This window comes from Vipera ursinii, assembly GCF_947247035.1.
Source record: "Vipera ursinii genome assembly, chromosome: 3".
NCBI lineage: Eukaryota > Metazoa > Chordata > Lepidosauria > Squamata > Viperidae > Vipera > Vipera ursinii.
Genome location: NC_139516.1, coordinates 11,540,537 through 11,565,459, shown reverse-complemented (window position 1 = coordinate 11,565,459; position 24,923 = coordinate 11,540,537).

The window sequence follows — 24,923 nt, the reverse complement described above, 5'->3', positions numbered from 1 at the left end:
GGTTGCCAGTTGTCTTCTGGGTGAGGTTCAAGGTCTTGGTTATGATCTTTAAGTCCTTACATGGCATGGGTCCGGGATACCTCGAGGACCACCTGCTGCCGGCGTCAACTCCCCTCCGCCCTGTGCGTGCCCACAGAGAGGGCCTCCTCAGGGTGCCTCCAGTCAGGGAATGTTGACTGGTGGCCCCCAGGGGGAGGGCCTTCTCTGTGGGTGCCCCGGCACTATGGAACCAACTGCCGGTTGAGCTCCGGATGGCATCGGACCTCCGATCCTTCCGTCGCGGGTTGAAGACCCATTTGTTCGAGTTAGCTGGTCTGGCCTGAAGGGGTATTTGGGTTTTTAATTGGTTTTTATTTCACTATTGTTATATTTTAATTTGGGCATGGTTTAATTTTCTTTTAATTTTTGTATACTTATTTATATATGCCCTGTGAACCGCCCTGAGTCCCTTAGGGAGAAGGGCGGTATAGAAATTAAATAAAATAAATAAATAAATAAATCCTCTAAACACCACTGAACATGTTAATTTAATTTTTAATTTTAATTTTAATTTTAACTTCTGTTAAAATTTATTGTATGTTATTGTTGTTAGCCGCCCTGAGTCCTTCGGGAGATAGGGCGGCATATAAGTCCCAATAATAAATAAATAAAACATTTGGAAACCAACCCACAAGCTCAGAGAATGAACCTTCACTCTCAAGAAGAAATTTCCTGACAGTGCGAAATATTAACTAACATAACAACAATATTTTCAGAAAAAAAGTATTGGACAAACATTCTTCCAGGATGATATAAGGCAGGGGTCTTCAAACTTGGCCCTTTTATGACTTGTGGACTTAAACTCCCAGAATTCTTCAGACAGTGTGCCTGGCTGAGGAATTCTGGGAGTGGAAGTCCACAAGTCATAAAAGGGGCAATTTTGAAGACCCCTGGTATGAGGTTTTCTGCCTTGGGCAGAGGGCTGGACTACAAGACCTCTAAGGTCCCTTCCAGTCCTATGATTCTGTGATGATCATCATCAAACAAGCCTCTATGAGAAACAGGATGAAATCTGGTTGGCAGTGAATAGAACTATTCTTCTCTTTTGGCTTCAAAACTGCTGGCAGAATCCAGACAGATCATATCACCAGTGGCAGAAGAAGCCAAGTAAATTGCAAATGAGAAGCTGGGAAAGTGACTTTTAAAACTGTACTCTATTGTCTGCTCTTCTCGGGGAGCTAACTTTCTGCCAAGTTAATTCTGTTCTTCTTGTGTGTCGAGGGAGACACCGATATCCCTGTCTTTCCAGGGCTGCAAAGTTTCACCTGGTGAAGTTACAGTTTGATAAATATATAGCTTTCCATTGTCTCTGCCATTGATATAATGTTCTTGGTACATTTCCTTTACCTGACTTTGAGTCTGCTTGTCAGCACTGAACTGCCCTGTAGCTGCTCCTATATAAAAAGAAAATCTGTGCCTTCTAATTCTAGTCACACGGCCTCTTGGGCCTCAATTCATCACTTAAATTTGTCATAAGTGCATTAAACTGAGCATTGAAATTGTTCTTGTCAAATCATCTCCAAGACATATTGAGCTAGACTGAGCCACAGCCCCAGCACTCGGCACAGACATCTTTGCTCTGTCAAAATACAGCAGGCATTTTCACCCTTTCAAAAAGTCTTTAAGCCATTAAATTGCATTATAATTTCTACATTTTGATAGAATGTAGCTCTTATTTGCATCAGATGTAGTCATGGATCAGTCAGGATTTTTCCCCCCTCCCCTTGCTCACTTCACATATTAATCTCCCTCTCTGCTATAAAATGCCCCCACCCCCCAATCTCTTTTCTAAGATTTAGACAGAATTCAACCCTAATAATTTGCCGCAGGCTAAATTTTAAAATGCAAAGTGTCAGATGGAAATACAAAATGGGAAGGCAGCAGGGATGAAAGGAAACCTAAACCAAAAAAATAAAAATAAATTATTTTATCTAGCCATAAGGAGCGACGCTATGAAAATTCTCCTCCACCAAACCATTCCAGAAATTCAAGAGTTTCAAACAGCCTCTTCTTACTTCCATACTAAAAATGGCTCCTGCTGAAATTTATAGCTTTCTGGGTGGTGGCCCAGGAAGGGATGAAATGACCTTCTTTAGAGGACAGAGACAGCTCCATCTCAGAGGAGTCTTAGAGGAGTCATCAGTAGAAGTAAGTTGTTGGGGGGGAAAAAACCAAGACATTCAATCGTCATGCAATCAAGGCCCCAACAACAGTTTTGTAGTTGCATTATTGCATGCACATACAAAAATGGCAGGCGTTTGACTGCCATGTTATTTTTTATGAGTTTCTCCCTGAAGATGCTTCTACTCTGAGTGGGATTTGCCTGGCAATAGAAATTTGAATGACTAGAAGAAGAAGGTTGGAATGTAGGTTAGAATGGACAATGCTAACAGAATGACTGTGGGCCTACGGGTCCTCCATTATACTACCAACACCCCAAATCTCCTCCGGCATTTGGACTGGTTTAAATTGTAACCCAGGTTAGTCTCATTTTTCCTCAATGAGGCACTTTGTACTATGGAAGTGATGCAAATTGTCCCATAAAAGTGTAGAAGCAAAATATGTGTTTTTTGAAGGCACCTTGAGATCTTCTCGCAGTCCCCATAATCTCCCTATTGTTTATATACAGAAGCCTTTTTCTGTTATTGGGACTGTTAAACAATGCTTTTGAGCATTTTATGGGCCCCAGGTCACATATGGCTCTTTGACTGTCCCTGTCCAGCCTACATCAATCAGAAATTAGAAATCAAATGTAAATAAGTATGCAAAGAGCAGATCCAGTTCTATGCAGCTGCCATGCATTCCTTCAGTCAGCCAGCAGCTGTGGGAGGGTGAGGAGAGAAAACATTTTTATGCGCCTGCACAATGCTCCGCTCTCAATTGGAGCAACCTAAGGAGTTGAGCTGATGAAATTTGAGGACATTAAATCAGGTTAAATTGGTTCAGCCTTCCACAACAGTTCCAGTTTTTCATGTAGCCCTTTGGGAAAATTAATTGCCCATTCCTGCTTCTGACTGACACTTAAGAGAATCAAAGGCCAATCTTCTATTTCAAAAGTTCTGAATTCCATTGACTTCTGATTTTGCTCTGTCATTCCAAAAAATTTTGAAGTCTCAGTTTCAGAAGACCGAGTCCCTCACCTTCCAATCATTCTGGATTTGCCTCTTACTAGCGGTGTGTCAAAGGAAAAATCTTCATCAGCATCCAGTCCAAGCTGGGAATAATCAAAATGGAGACTGCTTTAGAAAGAAGGTTGCAGTTTATTGAAGAGGAGAGCCAGACAGAAATATGGCTCTGGGAAAACTGGCCAAATGTAGCAGAGAATGGTGGGGTTTTATACCTTCTGGGGCTCTTGAGGTTGTTTCCTGTTCCTGTTTGAGGCTTTGTATTTCCTGTGTCATGTACTTCGACCTGAGTCTAAGTGTGCCCTTTTGGTATTGGTGGGTTAATCCTATTATGTGTCCTGTCCTTAGAATTTGGGTGAGGGTATGTAGATTTTAGGTGTCTTTGTCTTCCTAATAGCTTCCTGGCTCCAATCTTCCTGAGTGGATTATTACATCTGCATTTCTAAAAGCTGGCCTCTGCTTAGTTTCTGATTGGGTTTCTGATTCTGAGAGGGGCTGGGGCTGGTTTCTGGGGGCTGGTTTCTGTCTTTTTAAAAAGATCTTCTCCATTATTCCTTTGGGGAAATATATTCTGCTGTTTTAATATTCCCCGAAATATTTCTTTCTCTGGATTCTTCCCACAGGTGGTTCTAGATGGGGCATACCAAAAGCATGCCGACAGCATTTTCTTACATTGAGGGGCTGACAATACGCTTTAAGTAGTAATAAGAACAAACTTTAAAAAATAATAATCCGGGAATCGTTCTGAATTTTAAGATTTCACTTTCTTTTAGTTTGCAAACAAAGCATGAGGAAATAAACAAGCAAACGGGGGCAACATATAAAACAGAAATTATAATCAATTTCAAAAATAAGGCATGTGTATGAGGAATGATTTATCTCTGCATTCACCTTTGATCGTCATGAGAATATTCAAGGCTCAAACTTTATTCAGGCTCATCCAACTAAATTTTCCATTAACTTGCAGATCTCTAAATAAAGTGAGCTAACAAAATGTTTTCTGAAGATCCAAGACTTGGTTTAGCTACTGGCCTATTGCCCATTTTCTGAATGGAGAGGGGATGATTTCTGAAGAGAAGAAACCATAACCCTCACAGTTTGGGGGACCTTGTTTTAAAGCTTGATAGCTCAGTGTTTTGATTTTTAAACTACCTTTTTTCTTTCTTTCTTTCCACGAGCTTCCTAGTTCTCTTTGCACTTTAAAAAGCAAAAAGACGAAAGCAAAACATTTTTTAAAAAAGACATAAAATTTCCAACGGTGCATGGTTTAACCCCAGTCACTTGAGTTAGGATTTCACATTCAGCTCCAAAAAAATTCAAATAACCCATGGAAGACATATCTGCTGCTGAAAGAGAAAAAAGGGAGGACGTACCAGCAGGGGAATTGTCCAGTAGAAGGGGTTGATAGTCTGTTATTTGGATAGAACACCTTGCAAATGGTTGCCAAAGGGTCAATCTGGAAGAGTTTTCTTAAGTCATTTTAGACTTAAGCCAGCGTGAGCACAAGGCAGGGATAATTTAAATAGTAAGTACTGATGGATCTTGGTGTGCTTCAACCACTCAAGAAGCAGCTTAGTAGATGCAATAAGCAAAATAATATTCAAGGAAGTCATTCAAAATGCCAAGGGAAATGATGACAGTAGCTTTGTAGCTGACTCAATAACAATATCTCAAGAACTCACTCAGTGCAGTACGATTGCATTATATTTGTTAACCTTTAAACCATCTTTAAGAGCTATTAAAAAGATTGACCTAGGGCAGGTTTTTTCAAAGATTCATTGGTGGGGTAAAAAGAATATAGCTTTCTTTTCCTGATACTTTTATTGATTATTTATACAGTTATTCACTCGAGCTTCTTTGCCACTCAATTCCAAAGTTGTGAGCAGCTTACAACAAATAATAAATTACAGCAATAACAAAATTAAAAAGAAAACTTCATAATCTAATAAAAAAATTCCTCTTAACTATAACACTCAACAGAGGTGGGTTGATCCTCATTATCCCCAAATACTTTATAGAATAGGCCTCAAAATTCTACAACATACAAGGTTGTTGGGAACAAAGAAGCTACACATTTGACAAAATGTTTCTCTCTCTCTCTCTCTCTCTCTCTCTTTTGCTTTTAAGAAAGTAGAGAGAAGGAAAATTGGAACAAATGAATTGGAAGAAAACACAAAAATGAGATTAGAGGTGACCTTGCTAGGATGAGGACCCCTTTTAGTTCCTGAGGCAGAGAAAATAAAATCAAATATATTAATTTTATACTCTTGCATCTACAGTGCCCTGAGATAATTTCTTGGCATATACAGTATGTACGATAGCTTCTAATCTTATTTCCATTTCTTCTTGTATATATTGCATTAAATACTTCTTAGTTTGGTCCAGTTTTTATCCTTTTATAAGCAATGCATAAAAGTTCTAGTGACTGTATAGTCCCTAGAATTGAAATGTTTAGTGTCACAAAAGATTATTTTTTTTTCCAAAAATTGGTAGCCTCCAAGTTAAACTTATGTTTTTTTTTGTTTTTTTGTTTTGGGGGGTTTTTTGGGGGTGAGGGGGGAAATACTACTAACCTGTGGATTTGTTCACATAATATGCTATTTCTACATTTAGGTTAATCAAACACAATTGCTGTGAATAGGTTGTGCTCAGATAAACCATTCCATGCCTTAATGTGATGGCTGGTTCATGCAGCAGGCTAAGAGAATAGTCAAATCATATCAATCAAGGACAACGATTTGGATGAAGGGATAGATGGGGAACTCATCAAATTTGCAGACAACACCAAGCTGGCAGGAATAGCCAATACTCCACAAGATAGGCTTAAGATACAGGAGGATCTGGACAGACTCGAACACTGGGTGCTATCTAACAAAATGAAATTCAATGGTGAAAAAAGTAAGGTTCTACATTTAGGCAGGAAAAATCAAATGCACAGGTATAGTATAGGTGGTACCTTGCTCACTAGTAGCAACTGTGAGAGAGATCTCGGAGTCCTAGTAGACAATCACTTAAATATGAGCCAGCAGTGTGCTGCAGCTGCCAAAAAAGCCAACACAGTGCTAGGCTGCATTAACAGAGGGATAGAATCAAGATTGCGTGAAGTGCTAATACCACTTTACAATGCCTTGGTAAGGCCACACCTGGAATACTGCATCCAGTTTTGGTCACCACGATGTAAAAAAGATGCTGAGACTCTAGAAAGAGTACAGAGAAGAGCAACAAAGATGATTGGGGGACTGGAAGCTAAAACATATAGGGAACAGTTGCTGGAATTGGGTATGTGTAGTTTAACGAAGAGAAGGGTGAGGGGTGACATGATAGCAGTGTTCCAATATCTCAGGGGCTGCCACAAAGAAGAGGGAGCCAAGCTATTCTCCAAAGCACCTGAAAGCAGGACAAGAAGCAACAGATGGAAACTAGTCAAGGAGAGAAACAACCTAGAACTAAGGAGAAACTTCCTGACAGTTAGAACAATTAACCAGTGGAACAACCTGCCTCCAGAAGTGGTGAATGCTCCAACACTGGAAGTTTTTAAGAAGAGACTGGCCAGCCATTTGTCTGAAATGGTATAGGGTTTCCTGACTGAGCAGGGGGTTGGACTAGATGACCTCCAAGGTCCCTTCCAACTTATTATTATTATTATTATTATTATTATTATTATTATTATTATTATTAATAATAATAATAATAATAATAATAATAATATTTGTAGCTCAGGGTTGAAATGAGGGGTCCTTGGAGATTTCTGAGCTTGGTTATTTTATTGGAGATGTTTCATTACCAAAACTAGGTAACATCATCATTGTTAGTACCATCAGTGCTATCACCACCACCACCACCACCACCATCATCATCATCATCATCCTAGCACTGATGATGTTACCTAGTTTTGTATTGAAACATCTGCAAGAAAACAACCAAGCTCAGAAAGCACCAAGGACCTTTCAGGTCAAATCATAACATACCTGGCCCCATTTTAGCGGCAGTTTGGCGAGTCGAATCCCGAGTGCCGCGTAACAGAGTGAGCTCCTGTTACTCGTCCCAGCTTCTGCCAACCTAGCAGTTTGAAAGCACATAAAAATGCAAGTAGGAAAATAGGGACCACTACGGTGGGAAGGTAACAGCGTTCCATGCGCCTTTGGCATCTAGTCATGCCGGCCACATGACCACGGAGACGTCCTCGGACAAGCACTGGCTCTTCGGCTTTGAAACGGAGATGAGCACCGTCCCCTAGAGTTGGAAATGACTAGCACGCGTGTGCGGGGAAACCTTTACCTTTACCTATAATATTGTTGAACCCAGCTTACATATGTGAAGATGAGGAAAGGTCTTTATCTACTCTATTTAAGCAAAAGGAAATGAGACATAATATTACGGTTGCATTGGTACATTTATGAATTCAACCCCTATGTTTAATCAAGGTCTTCTAAATACAAAAGCATTCATTTCAACGTTAGGGGGAATTTATGTTTATTGCACACTTTATTCATGTTTATTCAAGCTAATCAAGTAAAGAAGGAACCTAGAAATAAAGAAAAAAAATTAACAGTGAGAACAATTAACCAGTGGAATGGGGAGCCTTCAGAAATTGTGGGGGATCCATCACTGGAGGCTTTTAAAAAGAGACTGGACAGCCACTTATCCAGAATGGTGTAGGGTCTCCTGCTTTAGCAGGGGGTTGGATTAGAAGACCTGCAAGATCCTGGAGCATCAGGGAAGTACCTGAGAATTGGAAAAGGGCTGATGTGGTTCCCATATTCAAGGGGGGAAAAACAGACCCAGGAAACTACAGATCAATCAGTCTAACATCAATACCTGGGAAGATCCTAGAAAAGATAATTAAAAAAAACAGATCTGCGAACAACTAGAAGCAAACAAAGTTATAACTCATAGCCAGCACAGGTTTGTTAAAAACAGATCATGTCAAACCAATTTATTTCATTCTTTGATAAAGTGACCTAATTGGAAGAACAGCGAAACACTGTGGACATGGTATACTTAGATTTCAGTAAGGTATTCATAAAGTCTAAGGGACGCGGTGGCTCAGTGGGTTAGGACGCTGAGCCTGTAGATCAGAAGGTCGGCAGTTTGGCAGGTCGAATCCCGAGTGCCGCGTAACAGAGTGACCACCTGTTACTCGTCCCAGCTTCTGCCAAACTAGCAGTTCGAAAGCACGTAAAAATGCAAGTAGAAAAATAGGGACCACTATGGTGGGAAGGTAACAGCGTTCCGTGCGCCTTTGGCGTCTAGTCATGCCGCCCACATAACCACGGAGACGTCCTCGGACAAGCGCTGGCTCTTCAGCTTTGAAACGGAGATGAGCACCGGCCCCTAGAGTCAGAAACAACTAGCACGCATGTGCAGGGGTATCTTTACCTTTACCTATTCATAAAGTAGACCACAATCTACTGCTTGGTAAACTAGAAAAAGGTGGAATAGACAATATCACCACCAGATGGATTTGTAGCTGGCTGACAAACTGTACTCAGTGAGTAGTCCTCAATGGTACTACATCCACATGGAAAGAAGTAAGCAGTGGGGTACCACAAGGCTCTATCTTAGGCCCAGTACTCTTCAATATCTTCATCAATGACTTAGATGAGGGAACAGAAGGGGAACTCATCAAATTTGCAATGACACTAAACTGGCAGGAATAGCCAACACCCTGGAAGACAAGCTCAGGATTCAAAAAGATCTTGGGAAAAATTGAACAATCCAACAAAATGACTTTTAATGTGGAGAAAAGCAAAGTTTTACATTTAGGTAGGAAAAATCAAAGATATAAATACAGATTAGGTGAGACCTGGCTCAAAAACAGTGACTGTGGAAGAGACCTTGGAGTCCTAGAGGACGATCACTTGTCCATGAGCCAGCAGTGTGCAGCAGCAGCCAAAAAAGCTAATACAATCCTGACTTGTATAAACAGAGGCATGGAATCAAGATCACATGAAGTATTAGTACTGTTTGATCATTTTACTGCATTATGGTTATGTTTTGTATTTACTGGTTTTATTGCTGTTGTGAGCCAGCCAGAGTTGTTTAAGATAGGCGGCCATAGAAATCTTTAAAATAAATAAATAAAATGTGTTCAGCTGTAGTATTCACCAGCTACTATACTAAAGCAATTTCATTTCAGAATCACTTTTGTGAGGAATGAATGCAATCCTGTAGACCTCGAGGAACTGATTAAAGTTCAATTCATCAAAGGAGACTACTAGGTTGAAAAGAGGTTATCATAGATAACTCCCAAATTTCAGGAGGGTGATATTCCAGATGGACACATCTTGCTGATCTCATGCCTTTGTACCAGTCAGGGCAGCTTACAGCATTAATGACAGATTTTAAGAGAGAGACAGCGAGAGAGAGAGAGAGAGAGAGAGAGAGAGAGAGAGAGAGAGAGAGAGAGAGAGATGTCAGCAGAGTCAAGTTAGGCAGAGTCGAGAGAGGGAACCAGAAAATAAATATTTAAAAAATCTAATAATATTGTAACACAGGCAGTGAAAAGAAAAACATTTTTTTAAAAAAATTACAATAGTGAAATGAATGCTTCTCTCAAAAGGCAACTCACTATGCCCATTGGAACCAATTACAGCTCTATAAGTCTCATGTCTCAAACAAAGCAATCTGTTCTGGAAGATTACTTTTCAGAAAATTACAAATGACCCCCAGAAAGGATGAACTGACAAGTTCTTGGAGAAATAGCAAACTTGTGAAGACCACCAGAGCTTCATAGGTTCATAGGATTGGAAGAGACATTGGAACTGTCTTAATCTAACCCCTTGCCTGTGGCAGGGATCCTCAGATGAACTAAAACAAATGATTGTCCTTATTTCAAACATGGATCTCTCCATATAGCCTTCACTCATGGATTCTTATCCTAGTCTCAGAAGCTATCAAGAACAAAACTTACTTCTTCTTTGTGATAGCCCTTCAAGCATTGCCAGATGGCCATATGACTTTCCTTAGCTTTCTTATCCTTGGGCTAAATATTTCTAAGCTCCTTTAACGGTTCTTGATAGCACTGAGTCTTCGAGGCCTTCACCATCTTTACTGATCTTCTCTGCACTCAGTCTGGTTTCTTGGTGTCTTTTTGTACGTATTTGTGGTGACCAGAAGTGGACGCATTACTTAGGTTGACCTGACCAGTACAGCATGGAGCAGAACTATCTCTTGATCATCTCACAACTGTACCTCTGTGGCTGCAACCCAAGATTACATTACATCGACAGATATATAGTAACAGGATCATAAGGGGGAGGGGGGAACCCAGGAGTCTGCTAGTATCTTTTCCAAGTTACAAAGTTTATTGAAAGGTATTAGGTATCAGGAATTACAGCTCCCCTCATAACTCCTGTTTTTTGCCACCATAGGCAAACAAATCTCTCCTTCTGAAAATTTGTAGGAAGTGTCACTTTTACTCTCTCCTGGGTTGATCAGATGCCTCATGTGTGGCCTACCAGGATGTCTAATTCCTTCTCACACACATTAGCATCAAGTCAGGTGCTTCCCATCCATGGAAAGTTCCTGGAATGTTCTGTCTCTAATGTATCTGTGCATAACTAGTACCAAACTAGCACCATGGGGGCAGATGTTCCATCTGTACAGCTAACTATCTAAATCTTTTACAAAAAGGAATGGTTTGGGAAGACCAGAGATCAGGATAGGTGAATCTTGGGATGTTACTAGTAAATCCATCCTCTCTAACATGCAGGTTCAAGTCCTAGTATATCTGGATAGCCAATAACAACAATCTAGTAAAAAGGTAAAGGTAAAGGTTCCCCCGCACATGCGTGCTAGTCATTTCCGACTATAGGGGCCGGTGCTCATCTCCGTTTCAAAGCCGAAGAGCCAGCACTTGTCTGAGGACATCTCCATGGTCATGTGGCTGGCATGACTAGACGCCAAAGGTGCACAGAACGCTGTTACCTTCCCACCGTAGTGGTCCCTATTTTTCTACTTGCATTTTTACGTGCTTTCGAACTGCTAGGTTGGCAGAAGCTGGGACAAGTAACAAGCACTCACTCTGTTACACGGCACTCGGGATTCGACCCGCCAAACTGCCAACCATCTGATCGACAAGCTCAGCGTCCTAACCCACTAAGCCACCACGTCCCTAACCATCTAGTATATTAGGTCAAACCTCTGCTCAATATCTCCCCTTCTCTGTGCAGACAGAGAATCAAACATGGTCCTCTTCTTCACCAATAACTTTTCATCACCACTATTCCCCTAGAGTTTTCCTCAATATCCCATCAAAATGCCATTTCAACTGAAAAAGAAGTGGAACCTGCCTCTATTATGGGTAATAGACATGAGAGACTTGCATTCGTGTTTTTTTTTAAAAAAAACCTGGCTTTATGCCTTTCAATCCCAAGAGATCTTTGGTAATTTAAAGAGGCAAAGGTTTTTTTTGTTGCTGTTGTTTTTTTGTGTGTGTTTTTTCACTTCTTGTGCAAAATTAAAGCTAATAGCATTTTGGACTCCACTGACTGATATCCCAAGGGAATTACTTCAATTGAAGGGCTTAGCTGTGGGTAACAGCACTCTGTTTTTCCCCTTTCTTTAATCAACAATGTGGTTATTGTTTGCACTCTTCTTTTTCACTTAAAATTCATCCATCGACTGGGTGATCAGGAAAAAGCCACGTGGAATATCTCTGTTCCAGACCTTATTTTAAAGCTTCAGGAATACTGCACAGTTAATAAAGGATTAGCATTTTATTTAGTCATTTTTTTAAAAAAAAGAAATAAGAAAATACCAACATGATTCTTCCCTCAGTCAAATGTAGGAAAAATTGAAAGAAAAGGCAAGAATTTCAATGTTTTTCTTCTAAAAAAAATCAAATTTATTGACTCATAAGAGCTGGAGCAGACTTTACAGTTCAATTATTCCAGTTGTTTTTCAAACTACAACTTTAAGATATGTGGTCTTCAACATCCAGAATTCCCCAGCAAGCATATTAAAGTTGTGAAGTTTGAAAAAAATACTCATCTATCCCAATACCCATGCAAGATCCATACAGCATTTCTGACAAAGATCATCCAGCCTCCAGTTGAAGAGCTCTAGTGAAGAACTCACCACCTCATTTATTAAGCAGTTCCATTGATTAATAGCTCATAAAGTTGAGAAGTTTCTCCTGATGTCTAATCCGAACCTACTTCTTTATACTTTAATGTATTGGTTCTACTCCTGCCTCCCAGGGTTATAGAAAACCAGTTCACTCATATTTCTGTATGATATTTCATCAGGTATTCGGACATATTTTTTCCCTTTAGATATTGTTTTTGTTTGTTTGTTTACACAGTGTGTCAACCCCCTCTATGCAAGGAGGAAATCAACTTGACCTGAAACTTAAAGCTACTTTAATAACATTGACTATACTGTGGTAACGGAATCGTGCAATTCTGACTGTGGTTTAATCCCTCCCTCATATAGCCATACGAATTAGGATGAGGTGTCTTGCTTGAACGTTTCGTGCGTGCTGTCTCCTTGTTTTGGATTTAAGTCATATTTTCCCCTTGTCACTTTGGTGACTGATCTGAGCCCTCACTTTTAAGATCATGCTCAATACTCTCTACACCAACTGAGTTTATGAAAAAAATGTCATGTACTGTATTTTCAGGTTCCGAGAAATCTCAGTCATGGATGAGGTTTAAGGGAATAATATGCTTGCAAGTCCGGTGTCATGAGGGGTTTTTCTGAGAAATGGAACAGACTACCAGGAGATTTATTTTCCTTGTTTGTTTGAAACTTTTATTCTATAAAGTTCAACAAACATCTCCCTATCCCAGGGGTCTTCAAACTTGGCCCTTTTATGACCTGTGGACTTCAACGCTGGCTGAGGAATTCTGGGAGTTGAAGTCCACAAGGGCCAAGTTTGAAGACCCCTGCCGTATCTTCTAGTTTAGCATTATCACTATGCCTATGATGTGTTATTGTGGCTGGATGGAGTCACTGAAGCAGTAGGTGTGAGCTTAAATGGACTCCAGAAGATGGTAGAGGACAGGAAGGCCTGGAGGAACATTGTCCATAGGGTTGCGATGGGTCGGACACGACTTCGCAACTAACAACAACAAATGATGTGTTATATTACACATAATGTCCTAGGCATGCTTATGTCCTCCTTTGTTGCCTGAGTTTTATAAAACAGCATTTAGCCACTTTCAAGTTAGTTGGCTTTTACTGCTGTCACCTGCTGTTCTGAACTGCTGCTGAAGAATTAGCTTTTTCAGGCTGTGTTACAGTGAAAATAGAATGGTACTTCAACCAGCTGGTGGCTGGCTGTAGATTCTCAGCATCTGGTGGGATGATGAGACTTCTGGTGTCTCTCTCCTTGGCCTTTCAGCTTCTCTCCTCCTGATTCACTGAAGTCCAAGCCTGTTCTTGCTTTACCATTGGGTGTTCCTGAACTGACAGTTGCTCCATTTCCACAGCTGCTAATTCTGCATTAATGCTTTCTCACACAACAATCTTGCTCCAAGTGTATTGTACTTCCATACTCTGAAATTCTAAGCGTTTTCCTTATATAATTGGAAACAGAATAGTAGAATTTAACAGAATAACAGAGTTGGAAGGGATCTTAGAGGTCTTCTAGTCCAACTGCCTGCTCAAGCAGGTGATCCTATACCAGGGGTAGGCAACCTCGGCTCTTTTATGACTCGTGGACTTCAACTCCCAGAATTCCTGAGTCAGCATGGCTCAGCTTGGAAACTCTCCCTTTCCCCTCAGCATGGCTGGCTCAGGAATTCTGGGAGTTGAAGTCCACAAGTCATAAAAGAGCCAAGGTGGCCTACCCCTGCCCTATGCCATCTCAGACAAATGGCTGTCTTAAAAGCCTCCAGTGTTGGAGCATACCTACAACTTCTGAAGGCAAGCTGTTCTCACTGTCAGGAAATTTCTCCTTAGTTTTAGGTTGCTTCTCTCCTCGATGAGTTTCCAACCACTGTTTCTTTTCTTGCCTTCTGGTGCTTCCAGTGCTCTTCAGGCTATCTAAAGTCCCAAGGGGAAAAAACAGAGAGAAGGAAGAGCTGACAGTGGCCATTGCAAGGCTTTTCTTCTATGTGTCTGTATTCAGTTATTTTGCAGAACAGAGGAAAGGAGAACCTTCAAACTTAGTAATAGCTTTTTATCAGGAATAGATTAGTGCCAAATCTCGATGGGCTGTCTCCTCAAGTTTGCGGGGAAGAAGAAGCAAGCAGTCCACTTGTTGTTAACAACAATGAGATATTTCCAGTAAAATGCTAGAGTACCGGGATTGAGGGTTGGGGAGGGGAGACCGATGGAGGCGCAATCGTCAACTTTCAACCAAGCCATGAAACGGGGTAGAGAAAAGAGAGGTGGGATTCTCCCGGCGTCTGTCTGTGTGCATTCAAAAAATTCTGTGAATACAATCGTTCAGTTTGTACACTGCAAGAGGTTTAGCAGCCTTTTGAGAAATCAGGATAGATAGTCTAAACTAGATGAATTTAATTGGCAATTATGATGTGACAGCATGGCTCTATTAGCTTTCTCCAGAGAACAAACCGTTTTTGTTATGGGAGGTGACTGAAACGGCAGCTTTTAAAAACCGTGACAAGGAATCTAAGGCAATGACCTGGAAAACTGAGAAAATTTCCTTCAGTTTTTCCATCAGAAATATACGGGGGGAGAGAGAGAGAGAGAGAGAGAGAGAGAGAGAGAGAGAGAGAGAGAGAGAGAGAAAGAATACACTGAAGTGAACATCATTTGCCATCAAGAAGTGAGAACTGATGCTAAGCCATAGCACACTGTGTCTGTCTGTCTGTCTGTCTGTTTGTCTGTCTGGTCAAATTTCTAATCCTGATGTAATGTTTTCAAGGCTCCTTTTTGCACACAGATTTGAGCCAAACAACATAGGATTGGCAAAGGTCTTTGGAAAGTTGAATTATAACCGGCTAAGTTACATACAGCATACAGTACATGAATAATAATAATAATAATAATAATAATAATAATAATAATAATAATAATAATAATAATAATGATGATGATAATTGGAAGGGACCTTGGAGGTCATCTAGTCCAACTCCCTGCTCAGGCAGGAAACCCTATACCATTTCAGGCAAATGGCTGTCCAGTCTCTTCTTAAAAACTTCCAGTGTTGGAGCATTCACCACTTCTGGAGGCAGGTTGTTCCACTGGTTAATTGTTCTAACTGTCAGAAAGTTTCTCCTTAGTTCTAGGTTGTTTCTCTCCTTGATTACTTTCCATCTGTTGCTTCTTGTCCTGCCTTCAGGTGCTTTGGAGAATAGCCTGACTCCCTCTTCTTTGTGGCAGCCTCTCAAATATTGGAACACTGCTATCATGTCACCCCTAGTCAGTGGTGGGATTAAAATATGTGAACAACTGGTTCTCTGTGTGGATGCTGCTTCCGGAAGTGCATTCTGGGCCTGGGCAACAAAAAATTAGCTACTGGTTGTACCAAAGTGGTGCAAACTGGCTGAATCCCACCACTGCCCCTAGTCCTCCTCTCCATTAAACTAGGCATACCAAATTCCAGCAACCATTCTTTTATATGCTTTAGCCTCCAGTCCCCTGATCACCTTTGTTGCTCTTCTGTGCACTCTTTCTAGAGTCTCAACACCTTTAGATCACTCTGTGATCCTCCTTTCTCCAGCATCAATTATTCGGCTCTTTCATTGCACTCTTTTAGTGCAATGAAAGAACTCAACAATTGACCCTGGAGAATTTCATAGAAAAGTGTTTCTCCTTTAAGCAAATGCCCTTGTAGGAGAAGGAATGGCAGAATCTGGGGGTGGAGTTAAAAGAGGAATCAGCCTAGAATCTCTATGTAGACACAAGTGCAGTAAGTCCAAACTTCCTTTGAATTCCATTGAGTCTTATCTAACTTCTAGCAGGTGCTAACCATTAGTTGAGAAGTTTCCTGTGTGTAGACATAGCAATATCACTTAGACTTATAAACCTCTTCATAGTGCTTTACAGCCCTCTCTAAGAAATTTAGAGTCAGCATAAGGTAAAGGTTCTCCCGCACATGCGTGCTAGTCATTTTCAACTCTAGGGGCCGGTGCTTATCTCCATTTCAAAGCCGAAGAGCCAGCCCTTGTCCAAGGACATCTCCGTGGTCATGTGGCTGGCATGACTAGATGCCAAAGGCACGCAAAACGCTGTTACCTTCCCACCGTAGTGGTCCCTATTTTTCTACTTGCATTTTTATGTGCTTTCGAACTACTAGGTTGGCAGAAGCTGGGACGAGTAACAGGCGCTCACTCTGTTACGCGGCACTCGGGATTCGACCCACCAAACAGCCGACCTTATGATTGACAAGCTCAGCATCCTAACCCACTGAGCCACCACGTCCCTTAGAGTCAGCATATTGCACCCCAAAATCTGGGTCCTCGTTTTACCGACCTCGGAAGGATCAAAGGCTGAGTCAACCTTGAGCCAGTCAGGATCGAACTGCTGGCAGTCAGCAGAGTTAGCTTGCAATACTACATTCTAACCACTGCGCCACCACAGCTCTAGCAACAAATCAGTTTAATTGGACCTTCGTGTGTGGACTTGATCTTTCGTATCTGACAGTTCTTCTCCTTTAAAGGGAAACAAATGTCTCAAGCAAATTATTCCACTGAGTAAAAATTAAAATAGCCATTATAGTTATTATCTCTGTCACCCATTTGTATTTGGCCTTTCTGTCCTCCTGGGTATTCCACTATATGGGGGAGAAAAAAAACCTCCAGGAAACTTTTTCTGCATGGCAGAGAAACGGGGGGGGAGGGGATTTCCCTTGAGAAGCAGCATAAATGATGAAAAGCAGAGTCAACCATCGCCTCTGTTACTGTTACCACAATACATCTGCCAAAGCAGGGCAGAGGTTCCAGTGTATATTTTCAGTATGCCCATATGTGTTTTGCTTCAGTCTGAAAGAACTGAGTCCCACTGAGAGACTGAAAAAGTAGATCTATTCTTTTTTAAAGGGACATTGTCATCCCCTTCTCTAACAGCAAAGCTAATTTCACTCACACAGGAAAAGCATGGCTGCTGAAATAAAAGATAAAAACAGCTCTTCAAGGATTGTTGTTGTTAGCTGCGAAGTCATGTCCGACCCATCGCGACCCTATGGACAACCTTCCTCCAGGCCTTCCTGTCCTCTCTTCAAGGATGGTCAGAGATAAAATGGAATCTCAGTGGCGGCAGCTGCTTTGCCTGTGCCTCTCATCCTTGGAGAAATACAGTATAAGGAGTCCTTCTAGTACTCTGTTCTTGCAGCATTCAGGAATGCCACATCCTCTAATTGCCAAACTGCACAAAGCATTCACATCTATGCATTGGAAAGGGTGCTTTGAAAAACTGTTGAATCGGCCCTGGAAACAAATTGACAACCATTGCACCTAGCAAAGCAGAGATGTTACATGAGCATATCAAAGTATGTCCATTACTGCTCGCACTATCACCTTGTGGACCAGTTGAGGCTTCCTAGTGGTCTTCCAAGGGCAGCCCCATGCAGAACATGTTGCTCAGCTGATGTGACCATGGCATGACTGACTGTCTGAAGTGCCCCTCCATCTAGGAGGCAACTGCTGCATCAGATGGAGTTGCGCAAAGTCCTTGCTGGTCACAGGTGACATCTACTTTTCAAGCAAGAGCTGCAACTCCATCAGAGTGGGGAGGCAGGGTATGTTACAAGTCCCCTCACTTCAGGAAGTCCATCTGATAGGACCAAGAAGAAAGGCCTTCTCCACTGTGACTCTCTTCCTGTGAACATCATCCCTGCAGAAATAAGATTGCACTCCACTTTGACACTCTTTCGAAAGGCCCTGAAGACACCGTTTGGCCGGTGGACCTGGAGAACCCATCAATTATTAATTTGATTATTGTTGGAGATGGGAGTTTATCAGGTTTTATATTGGGGTTTTAATTTTGTAAGCCTCCCAGAGTAACCATGATTGAGTTGGGTGGCCATATGAATTTTCCAAATAAATAAATGTATGTATGTATGTCCAGGAAGAAGAAAGTTCATACGTCTCTTGTTCTTTCTTTCTTATTTTTTTGTAATGTTTTCCTTTCTTACTATTTCTTTTGAACAATTTAATAATAAATCAAGGTTGTTAATCTGTGGTGCATAGCAGGACTTGGTTGATCTTAGCTGAACTTTAAAAATTTAAACAGATTCAGACCAACATGTAGAGAGAAGACCATTAGAAATCTCAGTTATGCAATCGGTAATCTAGACTGGGAAGGATTTAAAAAAGATCCCTGAAGAATGCAGAGCAAAATCTTTCTGTGCTCTTGCTAAGAAAAGTCACAGGTATTATCATACCTCACAGCATTTTTTTAAGTATTGGTTCAGAGTTCCTGGGGTTGGTCCTCTACTCTTTTGTTTGGTCTTTCCATCAAGTAAATCTTGGATCTGAAGGAGAAAATCCCTCAGAATTTTTTTGTTTATTTATTTATTGTATTTTTATAGTTATATTTATATTTATTAAACTTATATACCGCCCTTCTCCCGTAGGACCCAGGGCGTTTCACAAGGCAATTAAAACAACATTACAATACAAAAATTAATAGCAATTAAAATAGATTAAATTTTCCTTGATTAAAATCTAAAACCTCTATATCTCTGATTAAAAACCCAATTACAATAACTTAAATTTTTTAAAAAAAATTTAAAAATTTTTTTAAAAAATTTAAAAAATTTTTTAAAAAATTAAAAAAATAATATTTTTTTTAAAATTTTTTTTAATTATTTTTTTTAAAAAAATTATTTTTTTCAAAAATTCAAGCTGGTGAACCTCCCTAATGCATCTTCCTCCTCCTATTTTCCCCACAACAACAACAACCCTGTGAGGTGGGCTGGGCTGAGAGAGAGCGATTGGCCCCAAATCATCAAGCTGCCTTTCATGCTTAAAGTGGGATTAGAACTCACAGTCTCCTGGTGATGGGTCCAAAGCCACCCAGTTGTCTTTCATGCCTAAGCTGGGAGTAGAACTCATTGTCTCCTGGTTTCTAGGGCACCACTTTAACCATTAGACAAAACCGGTTCTCATTTTACTCATCACAACACTTTTGTTCTCTCTCCTGTATCTGCTTCCTAGAGAGGCCTCTTGCTTGGACAGATTTGTCATGAAAATCTTTTTATTCATGTAAAACTCCTGCATTAATTAACTCATATACTGTTCATATAAATAGGGGAAGGAGGAAGAGTTGTTCCTTTTGTTGTGTCAGTGGAGAAGAAGAGTGATGGTGACAGCGAAGAAGAGAAGGACGCGTCATGTGAAAGGGAAGCAACTGCAGCAGATTTTCCCCTCCCTGAAAATAGAGTTTCTCAAGAAATCAATTATTCATATTCTAAGAAGACCTGATCTAAATTTACTGATCTGCCACCATTCGTCCTTCTTCAGGGTTCTGACAGTCTCTGCCTCATGAAAATCTTACCAACTTACTTTTTATTTGGTTCAAAATAAAAAAATGCATTTCAAAGGCATGTTTAAATATGATTTTTAACGCGAGCCTCTCATTTTTAAACACTGACACGGGATACAGTGGGCTGTAAAACAGTAACATAGACCTGAAGTAAATCATTGTCCCTAAGAAATAATTGTCGTGGGGGGCAAACTATAAGACCTACAAATCTAGGACTCTGAGTGCCTTCTACATGCATCCATAAATTTTGGTTTCACATACCTTGAATAAGAAATTAGATAAAATCATAATATGAGTGTCAGCTGATGATGCCAATGAAGTAAGTACACCTGAGACATTCCAAGCTCTAATGCAGGGGTGTCAAACTGCCAGCCCATGGGCCGGTTGCACCATACGGTGGCCGCGCCCACCCCAGCTCTGGCAATGCAAAAGAAGTCATGATATATCGCGACACATCATGTGACGTGGCGAGTTTGACACCCGTGCTCTAATGCAAAACTTTATTGAGCACAGCACACCGGTCTAATGAATGGAAAAACCAGCTCTGGCAATATGGCACCAGAAAGATAATGAAAAGAGTGAGACCTTAACTCCCCTCTCTGACAGTTCAGATCACATTGTCCAATTAGTCTTCAGGCAGTTGTTATGAGAAGAATCTCTCTGTTTGCCATAACATATCTTGCAACCTTGCTTCCTACAGTATATGGATAAAAGCCACCTGTGCATTTCATACTCCTCCCCCCCACCCCCAGAACTGTTGGCAAGCTAGAAGTGGCATGGCTGTCCCAGTGCAAGCAACCTTCATACCTTGACAATGAGTCTAATGTAGGTTTTAACAAAAGAGAATATTTGTAGCTCAGGGTTGAAATGAGGGGTCCTTGGTACTCTCTGAGCTTGGTTATTTTCTTGCAGAGGTTTCATTAACGAGACTAGGTAATGTCATCAGTACACTGATGATGTTACCTAGTTTTGGTAATGAAATTCCTGCAAGAAAACAACCAAGCTTAAAGAGCCTCAAGGACCCCGCAATATAGGTTTTAGATGACAGTTGTCTAACCTTTTGGTCTGCCTAGGTCACACTGGGTGACAGGAATTGACTTGAGCTGCATATAAAATAGAATAGAGCTGTAAAGGACCTTGGAGGTCATCTAGTCCAGCCCCCCACTCAAGCAGGAGAACCTATACCATCTCAGACAAGTGACTGTTTAGCCTCTTCTTAAAAATCTCCAGTGACGGAGCACCCACGATTTCTGGAGGCAAGCTATTCCACTGGTTAATTGTCCTCACTGTCAGGAAGTTTCTCCTTAATTCTAAGTTGCTTCTCCCTTTGATCAGTTTCCAACCATTGTTTCTCGTCCTTCCCTCTGGTGCTTTGGTGAATAACGGGACCCCCTCTTCTTTGTGGCAGCCCCTCAGATACTGGAATACTGCTATCACCATACCATATTTATTCTTTTCTTTAGACTAGCCAAATCTCCGTCCTGCAGCCATTCTTTGTACGTTTTAGTCTCCAGGCCTTTGATCATCTTAGATATAATATAGTTAATATATAAAAATAACAAATTTTATGTATACATATAATACACTGTTAGCTATCCAGAGCTGCATGTTTTAAAAGGTATAGAGAACAAAAAAGGAGGGTGGGGGTGGAAACACCTCCAATAATCTAAAGCAAACCAGGAACCAACAGAAGAGAATATATGAGACTCAGAGTTGAATTGTAGAGTCCTTTGTGCTCTCTGAGTTAGATTATTTTCTTGCAGATGTTTAATTACCCAACATCTGCAGTACTCCTGGGTATGGGTTTGCTCCCCCATTTATATAGAGTGGCTTTCCCTGCCAAGGACATGCTCGGCACACAATATCAATCTGTGCATCAACAAAGAGCTGTGAATCCAGAAGGAAGCTGAAGTGATGTGCCCATTCCTTCTTGGAAATTACATTTCCATCAAAAACTGAACCTAGACTATTATGGTCCAGAATGTATTGTAATGATGAACCAACAAAGCTGATAAAGAGCTTTTTTGTACCATTGGGCAACCAAGCCCATAATTACAAAGCTCGGATGATGGAGCACCCAAGCTGCACATCTGTGTTCACAGACAAAACTGAGATGTAGCCTTTTGGAGAATGTTGTTGTTGTTGTTAGCTGTGAAGTCGTGTCCGACCCATCGCAACCCCATGGACAACGTTCCTCCAGGCCTTCCTGTCCTCTACCATCTTCTGGAGTCCATTTAAGCTCATGCCTACTGCTTCAGTGACTCCATCCATCCACCTCATTCTCTGTCATCCTATTCTTCTATTGCCCTCAATCTTTCCCAGCATTAGGCTCTTCTCCAGTGAGTCCTTCCTTCTCATTAGGTGGCCAAAGGATTTGAGTTTCCACTTCAGGATCTGGGCTTCTAAAGAGCAATCAGGGTTGATCTCCTCTAGGACTGACCAGTTTGATCACCTTGCAGTCCAAGGGACTCGCAGGAGTCTTCTCCAGCACCATAGTTCGTTGCAACTGGGAAGACCATAGCCTTGACTATATGCACTTTTGTTGACAGGGTGATGTCTCTGCTTTTTAGTGTGCTGTCTAGATTTGCCATGGCTTTCCTCCCCAGGAGCAAGCGTCTTTTAATTTCTTGGCTACAGTCCCCATCTGCAGTGATCTTGGAGCCCAGGAAAATAAAATCTGTCACTACCTCCATTTCTTCCCCATCTATTTGCCAGGAATTGAGAGGGCCAGATGCCATGAACTTGGTTTTCTTAATGTTAAGTTTCAACCCAACTTTTGCACTCTCCTTCTTCACCCGCAACAAGAGGCTCTTTAGTTCTTCTTCACTTTCTGCCATTAGGTGGTATCATCTGCATATCTTTTTGGAGAATATAAGACACTTAAGATATTAGGCATGTATTTTATCCAAAGAGAGTGAAAATAAAAGAAAAATGCATTGATTGGGGACATGCTACTATTACTAAATAAACAGTTCTCCTAAACTTATTCTGGCTGTAAGAGTTAACTGTTGCTATAAGCAAGCAATAAATTCAACTCCATGCATTGAAGTATCAACGAAAAGGGTAGCAGGAAATTGGAAAAAATGAGCCTGTTGCACTTCTCTTTTTCTACACAATACGAAACCAAACAAACAGGTTTAATAATAATAAAAAATATGTGGGGTTTTCCCCTGCAGCAATTTTGGAAAGCTCTCAAGATGTGGGAGACGGCTGAACTTTAACAGCTCCATAAAAATACACAGAGGTATTCATTATGATGGTGCTCTTAAAGAATCTTGATATATTAGCATCGGAATGTAGTGGTTAATCCTCTCATCTCTCTTCTTTCAAGCAGACTGAAAAGCTTCCACTTCCTTTCAAATCATGTAAAGGTATCACAGCCAGCAGCATAAAGCAGAATTATTGTAAAATGTCTTCTGATCCAGACAACTATTAATTGTGCATTGGGGAAAAGGAGACACACAAACAGTTCCCCAACCAGCAACATTCTAAGGACACAAGCCCGGAGCAAGGACTATAGAACTGACGCCAGGATGTCTGCAGTACCCTGTAACAATATTTGATCTTTTTCTAGATTAAGTTACATTTTAAATGATAATGTATTGCTAGTAATATCATTAAAGTCTTCGGAGATCATCTGTTCTTGAAAATTTAGATAATCTCCCCCGCTGTTTTGAGATAATATCGTGAAGCAGTGGAAAAACTCAAGGCATTTTGCCCAAGAATACTAGATTCTTGTGAGATTTGATGATCTCGGAAATTTGCAGATATTTTGAGAAAACAAATTTGTTACCTATCTGTCAGAGGCAAAGGGCCAGGTCAACACAGGAAGGTTAAATTAAACAGATTTTTTTTTCTTTTGCTAAAAAAGCTATACGTGTGGATCTTCTCAACTAGCAGTTAGGACCTGCTAAGGTAAAGGTAAAGGTTCCCCCGCACATGCGTGCTAGTTGTTTCCGACTCTAGGGGCCGGTGCTCATCTCCGTTTCAAAGCCGAAGAGCCAGCGCTTGTCCGAGGACGTCTCCGTGGTCATGTGGCCGGCATGACTAGACGCCAAAGGCTCATGGAACGCTTTTACCTTCCCACCGTAGTGGTCCCTATTTTTCTACTTGCATTTTTACGTGCTTTCGAACTGCTAGGTTGGCAGAAGCTAGGATAAGTAACAGACGCTCACTCTGTTACATGGCACTTGGGATTTGACCCACCAAAATGCCGACCTTCTGATCGACAAGCTCAGCGTCCTAACCCACTGAGCCACCGCGTCCCTTAGGACCTGCTAAAAGTTAGATAAAGCTCAATGGCACTCAAAGAGGATTGTACTTAGTTCACTGGTGGCTACATAGGGATTCTTGCCTAAACCCTTTTTTCACCCCACCCCCAGGTTCTACCATTCTTTCTCCAGCACTATGTGAAGACATGCTGAACTGAGAAATATATATGCTCTTTTTTTCCCCAAGACAGTTCACACAATTCTGGGAAAGTTGGGAAAATATTTCTTGAAAGACGGATTGAAATAAAAATTCACACACAAGTCCCAACAGTTTGCTGCAAAAGGTGAAACTGAAAAGAAAAATAAGCTGTAGCAATAAAATGAGAAACGCATTTCATTTGGTGTGAATACGTTGATTTTGAGTTCCTCAAATATGCACGAACAAAAGAAAACACGTATGCCCGTTGATAAGCCCAAATTTCAGAATGTCGGGGGCGGTTTGCAACTTAAATAGGGAAAATAAGTTTTCAATTATAGCAAACTATGTGCAAACAAAAGAAAGAAAAACCTGCTGGTGGACACTGTCTGAGAAAAACTGCATAGAAAATATGTGTGCACACTCAGTAAGGTGCAAACCCAACAAACTGAACAAATTCCTTGCACTTTTTTTTCTTTGCCACATTTTTAGCACCAGAGCTGGGGAAAAGATGAATTCAGTTAACAAAGAGAATTTATCTGAAAGAGAAGACAAGGCAATAATTCAACTGAAGAAATACAGATGATGTTATATCATGATGTAGCTTAATTAGACAAATTGCTGCTTATTCTTAGCCTTTTACCCCTAACTAGAAATAGCAGCAATTAAAAAATAAAATCAAGACCTTCAATCCTTTGCTCTAATGCATCGAAGAAGGTAAGGAAGCCGCTGAACATATGAGCATTTCATGCAACTCCCAAAGTTCATATAAATGTGACTAAAAGGAGGAGTACTTCCCTGTCAATCTTTTTATAATCAGCTTTTATTTCAGACGTAGGTAGAAGATTAAAAGAAACAAGGGGGTGCTGCCAGTTGGTTAATGAACAATTCCCCGGAGATAGATAATGGCAGAGAGAAACCAACTCTATAGGTAACAGGCTAGGTGAAACT